Consider the following 12,599-nt stretch of genomic DNA (forward strand, 5'->3'; position numbering starts at 1 on the left):
TCACTATTTTCACTGCAAGTGTCAGCTGCTAGCATAACACACAATTTACTCATTATGCTCACTGATTGTCTTGACTTCCTGCACCAGAATACAAACTCTGCAAGTGCACAGATTGTTTCGCTCATCAATAAATCTCAAGTGCCTAAAACAGAGCTTGGCACAGGTGAAGCATTCAACATATTATGTGGGATTAAGAAAATGAGTTTAGCAGAATTGTCACCTTGTGTTAGGATTCAAGTCTCCTTCAAGGAGATTAAGCCCAAAAGCCTTTGGCCATGCCTCATTCTAATGCCACTTCCTGCACCCTCACTCCCCTACAGAGAAGGAATGTGACCCATTCTTCACCCAGCCTTTAGGAAACCTGTTCCCCATGCAAATAAGGTATCTGCCCAAGACCAATCAGAAGATCAAATATTCCCCAGACAGAGATCAAACAACACTCAGCCCTTATGCACAGCATAGGGGGCTGTAGCAGGAGAAATTGGGTCTCTACTCAGGTCCTCTCCTCATTGTGGTATAAAGACAAATACAGAGTGAGGCTGGCTCTCTTTTTTAACCTGCACACATGTGAGTTCTCTCTCTGAAAATGTACTTTCACTTAAATAAATTTGTAAAAGGACCACTAGTCCAATGCTTTGCTGCAGTGAGACAGGGACAAAGGAAACCCCGTGACTCTATCAACCTCACAGTAGTTGGCTTCCTTTTTCTTTTAATAGAATCTTATTTGCAGAGTTCCCTTGAGGTTCAGTAGGTTAAGGAACCAGCATTAATCAGTGCAGTGGCTCAGGTTCCTTCTGTGGTACAGTTTCAATCCCTGGCCCCGTGTGCTTCTGGGCTGGGGCAGTTACTAACAGCCCACTGGGTCTGCCCTGGAGATTTTTCCCTCCCACTTCTGATTATGGATGGAGTAGGCACAGGTAGTTTTAGAAGTCCCAGGAGAGGATCATAGAGAGGGAAATCTAGGGGACTTTGGGACATTACTGCAAATTAATAAATTGCTCAAAAAAGCCATTGGAACAAGGCAGGCTTGCTTGACTAGTTGAAGTGCAAGAATTGCCTCAGGTCATTGGGTGGGGGATAGAATGAGGCCTGCATTCAGATTCAGACTTAGGGCAGGAGTTTAAGGACCACTCTTCTGCTGATTTGAATACACTCCTTACCAGATACCTAGGAGGAGCTAGCACTCCCAGAAAGGAAGAGATGGTCTTTTCTGACCCCCACTCCCCCTGGATGATAAAACTGTAGCCCAACGGATCCTGGGGCAGAGCTTCCTTGCCTGCCTGTTTGCATCTCTCACAAGCGTCCTATCCTAATAAATCTATTTCTTGCCTATCACTTTGTCTCTTGCTGAATTACGTCTGCACGGAGACATGAAGAACATGAACTTCAGTGATCCAGACACAGGGTGAGTGTTTCTAAGTTAAAACCATGGGTTTAAGACCCAATCTGGTTTAGACTGGGTTTGAGTCCCAGCATATGGGTTCAAGTCCCCATCTGGGTTTAGGCTGGGTTCAAATCCCGGCACGTGGGTTCAAGTCCCAGTCTGTGTTCTGGCTAGGTTCAGGCCGTTAGTGCTGTCAGTTTCGCGTCTGTGTGAGCGCTGTCAACAAATATTTATCCAGCCACTGTTTTATTCTGCGTGTTGGGGATGGTGAGCATTCAAAATTCTGACCTCAGGGGCTTAATGCCTGGTAAAAGAGATGAGGTCGACACACAAATTAGTGCCGTAGGAGGCAGGATGTGCTGAGGCAGGAAAGGCGTGTGGGGAGCAGTGTGATAATGGAGTCTTCAGAAGGGGCTTGAATTATGACACCCCCCGCCCCCCGGGAAAGAAGATCTAGCCATGCACAGCTCAGACACAGGATGACACGCATCAGTTCCTTTACCAAAGATGGGGTTTCTAATTTTGGCCTCTAATAACCTACTCCCCTTCATGAGACGCCTGCCAAGGGAGTGGAGAGATGTCATCAAGCTTTCTAAACACATTTGAACTGACTTTTCTGATAACCTTTACCGACCAAATCAGGCATGAAAACCACCGAACAATGGTTAAGATACTTTTGATTTTCCTTTTTTCCCCCTGACTTTAAGGCATTTGATTATTTGTTTGAAGCCAATATGTTTCAGTCAAGTCCTGCGGAGCAAAGCCCAGCAACAGTTTAGCAATTGGCCCACTCTGGAAACTTCAACATGTTCTCACCGCAAACGTGCAATAGCTTAGATCCAGATGCATCACTGCTTCCACAGAGGTGAGCGAATGATTTGTTCCTAGGAAGAGAAGGCTTCAGACAAACAGTGTTAATCGTTTCCACCACAGAGTAGTTGGTGACGATAACAGAGTTAATTTCAAAGAAGAGGAAATTAAATAGTGGTTGCCATAGTTCGAGCCGCTCTTAATTATAGTGACAGCAAATTATGAACAATTTCCCATCACTTTTCCTTCTAGAGCAATTATTGATGCTTGCCTTATGGCTGAACTGCATTGCAAACCCTCTAAGCAGGAGGCTGTCTGATTCAATGCTTTGTGGGCTCATATTCAGAAAGCCATTTGGCCTGCAAAGTCTCTGGATTATCTGTAAACACAGTGAAAGGAGACAGTGATTGCATGAAGCAGAGGGAATGCTCCTGAATGCCAATAAGGCAAATGTCATGACAGGAACACAAAGCCAGCCTTCCGTGTGACCTTTTAGATAGAAACCAATTTACTTTGGTACCATCTCAAACAGAAAATTACGGTGTAATTCCTCATGTCAATACATAATTTATTTTGTAATAAATAACTACCCACATATTTATGGAGCACCTCTCCCCCGTTTTTATGATGCTCTCAGGCACTCTCTCCCCAGCACATACAGCCACCAAATCATCACAAAGCTTTCTCTTTTTAAGGCTATTCTCTTGGCTAAGCTTGATGATGACTGAGAAAAACATTATAGGATTAAAAGCCACTTTCTAACCCTGCAAAGAAACGTAAGTCATTTATTTTCTTATTTTCAAATTATCTAACATCAGCTTGAAGGATTCGTGAGATCAAGTTGAAAAAAAAAAAAGGAAGGAAAATCAAGAGATGCAGCTTTAGGTCCTAGTCTAAAGCACATATCCTAGTAGAAGAAGGCTGTGCATTTAAAGCAGCATTAAAATCAGCCGGTGCATCAACAAAGAAGGAGACTTCTGTCTTGCCCTGCTCCCACCCCTTTAAATGCATCTGCTTCTTTGCAGGAGGTCTGGGGATAAGGGCTGCTTCCCAAAGTCACCTCATTCTCTGTCTTTACAATGCAAATGGGATGAGTTCGGGAGAAGCTTTGCCCTTTCCCCTCCAGGTCAGCACTTTGAATCTCCCCCAGGCTGGCAGTGACAGGAGACTCTCCCCAGCTGACAGCTGGTCATTGACCTAGCTCAAAGCAGCTGGTGGTCTTCCCTGAGCCTTGAGCCACAGGTCACCTCAGTGCAGGCCGAGCTATCACAGCATACAGTTAGCAGATTCAATACGCGGCCTCTGTCAAGGACAAGGGAGGCAGTGCAGAGTGGGGAGCGGCCTGCAGTATGGCCAGCACACCCACCTTACTCATTAGTCTGAATCACATTCTTGGATAACTAAAGAGATTTGGAACCTTAGTGGCTGAGGTCCAACATCTTTAACAAATTTCAAAAAATATGGACAATGAAGGCAACTCTCAAGACAGAAAATAATGAGCGTGTATACGCTGCTTAGAAACAGACTGCTTTTGTATTTTTGGCTTCTAAATATCTGGTTTCAGATCATTTTGGTTGGGCTGATTATGAGCCTTTGCTTACAATGTGGGTTCCATCCCCAGCTAATTTCTGTAGCTTAAAAACACAAAGACATGGCAAAGTTAATCTGAGACACCACAATCATTCTTTGGAAATTAGCCACTATGCCACACAAAACACACACACCAAACCAAGCAAACACATTTCTTTGGCTTCACAGGAGAGGCAATAGCCCACAACATGGGGAAAATAAGGGCTCCAATTCAAATACAACATATTGAGAAGCAGAAATCAATACCCAGAGAAGATTTTACATAGCACTTGTATTATTTTTAATGAGTTGCTGTATAGAACTACCATAACTGAATGGAGTCCAGGATTCTCTGAGGGCTAATTGGCTTCCTTCCTCCAGCATGCCAACAAAGTAGTTTCTGTTCTGTTTGGAAAACAGATGCTGGGACCTAGATCAATGAATCAATAAAAACATATTGGCCATCTAATGGGTACCCAGCTGAAAGACCTTTGCTGCATATTTAGAGAAAATATCTTCTAAACGCATAGTCATCCTTATGTCAAAAATGCCTTGTTCAAATAGATACCGAAAACACATTTCTGATAGAAACTTTGGGGTTCTCAATATACCCAGGGTAAACAGTCTGAATCTTTATAATTATTTTTATCAAATAAGAACCAATCATGATGTTTACTTCTTTGAAATTAAAGCTTTATAGTGCCCCTGTCAAAGTAAATGGACAAAAATGCTCTTATGCCTCTCTTCTTGCAAGACTTTATAAAGAATAAGTTTTAGGTGACACAGCATTTAACAGTGTAGCACTGTTGTTTAAAGGAATTAGTAAAGTTAGTATTAGAGAGTAATAAGGGAAAGCCAAATCCTTAAATATCAAAGGTTTCATATTATTTTCACACATTAGATTGGCGGCAAAGCTATAGTCTTAACATTTGGTGGGTGATTTAAAAAAAAAAAAAAGGCTGACTATTCTTCATCACTATTGAAGACAGGGTTAGATAGAACTGGCTTATGCTAACATGTGAGGAACTCAGATACCCAACAGCAATCTGAATGTATGCAACCACAATGATCACGTGGTTCAATTGTTGAACGTATGCAAGTGAAGAAACTGAGGTCCAGAAAGGCTAGGACTACCACAAAAGTATGCTACTTAAATGAACAACATTTATTTATCTCATAGCTTCTGAGTCAGGAATAGGGTCACAACTTGTCTGGGTACCTCTGGCTCAGGGTGTCTCATGAGGCTGCAGTCTAGCTAGGCTGCCTGCCAGAAGTGCAGTCTCACCTGAGGACTCAGCTGGGCAAGGGACGTGGGAGATGAAGGAGATAAGAGCAACCTGCTTCCAAATTCATTCAGGTGGTTGCTGGCTGGCCGTGATTCCTGCTTCACAGGCTGCCGTCTCACAAAACGGTAGCCAGCTTTGCCCAGAGCTGCTTTGCCCAGAGCTGGCTTTGCCCAGAGCTGGCTTTGCCCAGAGCTGGCTTTGCCCAGAGGAGTGATCCAAGAGAGAGCAAGTAGAGTTCCCAAGATGAGAGCCAGTCTTTTTAGAACCTGGTAGTGGAAGCGGATGTGGTACTCCTCCACTTTTGCGGTATGTTCCTCACTAGAAGAGAATTCAGTCACTACTCGAGCCTGCACTCAAGGGAAAGGATTACACAAAGGCATATGAGGAAGTGGGGACATTGGCAGACATCTCAGGAGCTGCCCATCACAGCTACCACCACGGTCCCAATCTCAGTTCAAACCCAGTGTCCTTTCTACTCCCTGATACTCAATTATAACAGATAATTTCCCATTATTAAAGGTTACTAAACATTGGACAGGGTTTTGGAGGGGGGTTCATTTTTTGTTTTTCTTTTTTGGCTGATCTGCAGTATACAGAGTTCCCAGGGCCAGGGATCAGATTCAAGCCTCAGTTCCCACCCAACTCGCAACTGCGGCAACGCTGGATTCTCAACCCACTGTGCCAGGGTCAGGGATTTAACCTGCCTCCCGGGGCTCCCAAGATGCCACTGATCCCATTGTGCCACAGCGGAAACTCCCAGACAGAGTGTTTTAGAAGATTGTAGGTCTGCATCTCTGGATGTCTTTGAAAATAGAACATTCTCTCAATTATTTGAGAAGGTTCCATTTTAATTTCTCTGGTAAATAAGTACAGTAAAATGGTGTGGTATAGACTGGTGTTTCGGTAGCTGAGTATTTCAGTAGATGAGGCAATTAATTTTATTCTCTAGGCCTGGTTTCCTTTCCACCCAAAGTTGGAAATGGGCCTGTTTCTAAGTTCCCTTCAAACCACAGCAACCAATAGGTCTCCAACTCTGTTACAGCTTTAAAACAATGACTCTTATATGGATCATCCTTAAGATTGACCCAACATATAAGTTAAATGACTATCTCCAGGATTGGACATAGAGACCAGAAAAAATATGCTACACTGAAATATTTCTCTCTCTGGCTTGAATCTCTACATTAGATCCATTTTTAATTTTCTATTAAAAGCTTCTGCTAAAATGCAAATGTGTTATCTAGAAAAAAGCAAATTAAATGATCATCCCCAATTAATATTTAACTGATTTTGTCTCTTGTTAACTAACGTATCAGCTGGTAAAAATCCAGGGAATGGGATAAAGAAACAAGTTTTTAGAGTTCCCACTGTGACACAGTGGGTTAAGAATCTGGCTGCAACAGCTTGGGTCACTATGGATGCATGGTGGATCCATCCCTGGCCCAGGGAACTTCCATTTGCCACAAGTCTGGCCATTAAAAAATCAAATTTTTACAAAAATAAACAAGTAACAAAACATTTACTTGAAATATAAGAAACATTTTAACAAAAATGGATTTTTTTTTTTTACCACATCCACAACACATGGAAGTTCCTGGGCCAGGGATCAAATCCATGCCACAGCATAAACTCGAGCCACTACAGTGACAATGCCAGATACTTAACCTGCTGTTGTACAAGGGAAATCCAAAGATGAATTTTTTTCAAAGGGTTTAGAAAGAGATGAAACTGTGTATTAGAGACTATAGATGGGCACATGGCATCATGAAGACAAATCTAGAGGAAATAAATCTACCAATATGGCAGACTTCGGAGGACCTCATATCCCTTTATGCCCTCTCAGTGGAAGGTCTTTAACACACACTCAGAGACCCATTATCACAGCCACCCCTTGGCTGTTGTCTCCAGCTAGAGACCTTCATTAATTTACCATGCTGCTTAATCTCATCTGCATCATCCCTCCTGTCTATACTTCCATTTTTCTTCCTGTTAGATCCCTACATTAATTCATAAAAGTACTTCCTTGAGCTTCTTTGCACCTCCCTCCACTCTTCACCATCACCTTCATAATCCTTCTGAATGAACCCAAATGTTGAACTTGTCCACACCTACACCTATGCAGTTGCTAGAGAAGAACAAAAAAATGGATGTGTTGGCTTCACTAAAAATTCATGAGGATCAGAATGAACAATCAACCCCACCAAGCCAGCCATCTTTCTGTATCTCTGAATACTCCAAACCACTTTTAGTATCAGCACTTTGGATATACAGGTCTCTCTGCATAGAACTTGCCCATCACTTCTCTTTACACTTTAGTTTTCAGTTTGAACATCCCCATTTGAAAGAAGTTTTCTCTAACCCTATGTATACACTACCTCCATCTCCCCAAAGTCTTTAATAGCATCTACTTCCCTAATCATACTTAATCACAACTAGTAATTGCATATGTTCTTGTTCATCATCTACTTATCATCTGTTTTCCACTCTAGATTGTAAGCTCCATGGGTACCTAGGACTGTGATTTATTAACCATTTATATCACATTAATTAGAATTTTTCTATTTTTGACCGAGAGTGGCCCTGCCTAGATATCTTCAGAATTCTTGAAGCTTCCCTATTTCCATTTGTTTCCTTACCTAATCAGTATTCTTTTAAACACAGAGGTTTCTAATGGAAACATTGGCGCTGACTGCTTCAGGAGCATAAATGGCATCAGTAGCTGACATGGACCCTACTGTTGCCACTGGCAACAATTAAATTAGCTATATAAACCAACACAAGCGCTGCAGTATCCATTCAGTAAAATAACCATTCAGTCTTTCAGCAAACATAATACTGACCTGTGTGACTGTGCTTTTAGTACATGAGCAAGTTCTGAGAATTGTCTGCCCAAGACAAGGCATTAACACAGCTCCTGACTCCTGTTTCCATTGTTGCCTGAAAGGGTTGCCTAATTAATTGATTTTATTGAATCTCTACCAACACACATTTGTTCCTCACTAAGCTAATGAAAAAAAGCAGAGGAGCTACTTTTGTAAAATCCAAGAAAGAGGTTGCGGAGGTCCTATTTTATGCTATGTATAATTGTAAATAAAAGTATAGTTGACATGGTTATTGACTGCTTAATGCCAAGAGATAGACACAAGCACATCTGTATATCTCTGTGCTGAGAGAAAAGCATTTTATCTGAACCAGCAGAATATTCTCACCCCCTTACACCTGTATATGTTATCACTCCCTCCTGACCACATTGGCAGCATGCGCTTTGTAAAAGCAAAAAGCAAGTATAAGAAGTGCACTTCTAGAAAGGTAGAAGAGTTTAGGGAATGAAACAATGAGCACTGCCTTAACTGATGCTTGCTGAAAAAAAAATCCTTGGGTATACATTATTAGGCCCGCTTTGCAGATGAGGATATTGAATCTCCAGGAGTGATAACACTCGATTTTATATAGCTATAAAATCCAAATCAACACTCTCTGAGGCCAAAATCTCTAGTATAGTTAAGTAACCCAGGCAAGAAAGTAGATAGGCTTAAACTAAAGCAATAGACATGGAAATGGAAATAGAGATAAAGGGACAAACTTAAGAGGGATTTACAGAATTGTAGAAATTGTGAGTGATTTAAGGTAGAGTGAGGAAAAGTGGTTTCTCCTCCAGTAGATAGAATGCAGTGTCATTTCCCAGACAGAGGAAAGAAGAGTATACTTAGGCAGGTGGAGAGGGAGTAGAGAAGAAAGGGGGAGAGATAAAGTGACAAGTTTAAGTTGGAACATTTGAACATGGGATGGCTTTAATATATGGTATGTGCAAGCAGAGTTAGATATAGAAATCTAGCTCTCAAGAAAGGAATCAATAAGAAGGCCAACAATGTAAACCATTAAGGAGTGATGTAAGATTTATTGAGAAGCTCCACTAGAATTTGAAACTGGGAGACTATTAGTCACTTTGAAGGAATTTCATTCACTGAGAGGTACAATCCAGACCATGGTAAAATATAGAGGTGGGTACAAGGAGAGCAGATTAATTCCCTAACAATTTTGGCTATAAAGAGAAAAATAGTGAATGTGTAACACCTGGAAAGAAATATAGGGTTAAAATAACAGTGATTTGTTTTGTTTTGTTTTTTAACTATTTCATTGAAAAAAAAAAGCTATAAAAATAGTACAAAGTATCCCAGTATACTCTTTACCCAGATTCTCCAAATGTTAACATCTTGTTATATATGCTTTATTGAGGGTGTGTATTTAAGTTTTCTGAATTATGTGCAGATAAGTTGCAGACATGATATCCCTTTAACCCTGATATTCAAAATATTTCAGTATGCATTTATTTTAAAAAATAACATTTTACTACCTAACAGTACAATTACAAAAATCAGGATATTAACACTAATATAGATCAGATGAGAGTGGCATCGGAAAATAGTGTTATAGTAATTTCTAAGAGGTATTCCAGAAACATCAATTTTAATGACTATCCACTCACAAAAATTCCTTCAAAATCAAATGAGGCATTAAACACCTGGGTGAAGCACAGAAATAAGAAAAGATGCATTGAAAATTGTAGGAAACATAGATTCACCCTATCAGATCACTTAGACACTCCATGCAGGTATTCAGGGAAAAGAGAGACACTGTCTCCATAGGAGGAGGAAAATAAAGTGAGTGCTCAACTTTGCCATGAGCCTCAGAGCTGGTCCACCCCAGCACCAACCAGACTCTTGCAGAAACCTTGCAGGCCAGGAGAGAGTGGGATGATTTATTAAAAGCACTAAGAAAAAAATTGTCAAATCAGAATACTGTACCTAGCAAAATTGTCTTTTAGGCATAAAGGAGAGAGAAAAAACTGTCCCAAACAAACAAAAGCTGAGGAATTTCATCACTGCTAGATCTACCTTACAAAAATGCTGAAAAGAATTAATTCTTCAAGCTGAAATGAAAGGATGCTAATTAATAAGATGAAAACAATGAAAATTTTTTTATTACCATACTACTAGTAAATGTCAGTATATGGTCAAATTCGGAATAATCTAATACTATAACATAGTAGTAGTGTGTAATAACTTAACTCTAGTATAAAAGCTTAAAGGACGAAGAATTTTTAAAAATCTGAAAAAGAATGGATGTGGGTATATGTATAATTGAATCACTTTGTTGTACAGCAGAAATTATCACAATATTGTAAATCAACTATATTTCAATAAAACTTAAAAATAACTATAGCTAATATAATTTGTTAATGCATAAGCAATATAAAAGTAATGTGGGAGTTCCAGTTATGGCTCAGTGGTAACAAACACAACTAGTATCCATGAGGATGTAGGTTCAATCCCTGGCCCTGCTCAGCAGGTTAAAGATCCAGCATTTCTGTGAGCTGTTGTGTATGTTGCAGACATGGCTCAGATTTCACATTGGTGCGGCTGTGGTGTAGGCTGGCAGCTATAGCTCCAATTTGACCCCTAGCCTGGGAACTTCCACATACCATGGGTGTGGCCTTAAAAAGCAAAACAAACAAACAAACAAACAAAAGTAAATTGTGACATCAAAAGCATAAAATATGGAGAGGGGGAGTAAAAGAGTAGAGTTTTTGCATGCAATCCCAGTTAAGCTGTTATCAGCTTTAAGCATACTGTTATGTCTATAAGATGTTTTATGAAACCCTCATAGTAACCAAAAAGCAAAATCCTACAGTAGATATACTAAAGATAAAGAGAGAAGGAAATCAAAGCATACCACTACAGAAAACCATCAATTCACAAAGACAGTAAAAGAGAAAAAAAAAATGGGAACTACAAAATAGCCATAAAACAATAGGATGACATTAATAGGTCCTTGCAGACCAATAATTACTTTAAATATAAATGGATTAAATTCCCCAATCAAAAGACACAGAGTGACTGAATGGATTAAACAAACAAGACAACTATTTACTGCATATAAGAGACTTGCTTCAGTTTTAGAGACACAGAGGTTCAACGTAGAGGCATGGAAAAGATATCCCATGCAAATGGAAATTTAAAAAGAACAGAGGCAGCTACACTTATACCAGACAAAATAGACTTTAAGTCAAAAGGTGTAACAGAGACAAAGAAGGTCATTATGTAATGATAATGGGGTCAATTCATCAAGAGAATATTGTCATCTAAATAGATGCAGAAAAGGCAGTTGACAAAACTCAACATCTACTCATGATAAAAAAAAAACTCTCAACAAATTGAGTATAGAAAGAACATACCTCAACATAATAAAGGCCATATATGGCAAGCCCATAGCTAATATCATATTTAACAGTGAAAAGTTAAAAGCCTCTCTGCTAAGATCCAGAACAAAAAAACAAAGTGCCCATTCTAACCACTCCTTTCAACATAGTACTGGAAGTCCTAACCAGAGTAATTAGGCAAGGAAAAGAAATAAAAGACATCCAAGTCAGAAAAGAAAAAATAAAATTATTTGCCTGTAGATGACATGATCTTATATACAGAACAGCCTAAAGACTCCACAAAAAAACTTAGAACTAATAAACACATTCAGTAAAGTTTCAGGTTACAAGATCAATACTCAAAAATCATGTGCATTTCTATACACTAACAATGAACTATATGAAAAAGAAATAAAACAATCCCATTTACAACAACATCAAAAATAATAAAACACTTAGGAATAAATTTAACCAAGGCAGTGAAATTTCTCTACACTGAAAATGTAAAAGGAAAGAACTTAAAGAGAACAAAAATAAATTAAAAGATATCACTTGTTCAGGAATCAGAATAATTAGTATTGCTAAAATGTCCATATTATCCAAAGCCATCTATAGAGCCAATGCAATCCCTATCAAAATTCCACTAGCATTCTTCATGGAAATAGGAAAACCAATCCTAAAATCTGTATTGAATCACAAAGCAATCTTGAGAAAAGAAGAACAAGACAAAAGCATTCAAACTATGCACAAATCTATAGTAATCAAAACATGGTACCACCATAAAAACAGACACTTAAACCTATGGAGCAGAATAAAGAGCCCTGAAATAAACACATGTATACATAGTCAACTAATACTTGAGAGGGAGCCAAGAATACTCAATGAGGAAAGGATAGTCTCTTCAATAAATGGTTTTGGGAAAACTGATATTTACATACAAATAAATAAAACTGGGCCCCTATTTATACCACCCACAAAAGCTAATTCAAAATGGATTAAAGATTTAAATGTAAGACCTGACATTATGAAACCACCAGAAGAAAACACAGAGAAAAAACTCCTTTAATGAGTCTTGGCAATGATTTTTTTTTGATATGGCACCTAAAGCACGACTAACAAGAGCGAAAATAAGCAAGTGTGATATCATCAAACTCAAAAGCTTCTCCACAGCAAAAGAAAATATCCACAAAATGGAAAGGCAACTTATGAGATGGGATGAAATGTTTGCAAATGATGTTATGTAGTAAGGATTAATATGCAAAATATATAAGGAACTCATAAAACTCAATAGAAAAAAATATAATCCAATTTTTTAAATGGGCAAAGAACCTGAATAGATATTTCTCAAAAA

This window comes from Phacochoerus africanus, chromosome 2, assembly GCF_016906955.1.
Source record: "Phacochoerus africanus isolate WHEZ1 chromosome 2, ROS_Pafr_v1, whole genome shotgun sequence".
NCBI classification, from domain to species: Eukaryota; Metazoa; Chordata; class Mammalia; order Artiodactyla; family Suidae; genus Phacochoerus; species Phacochoerus africanus.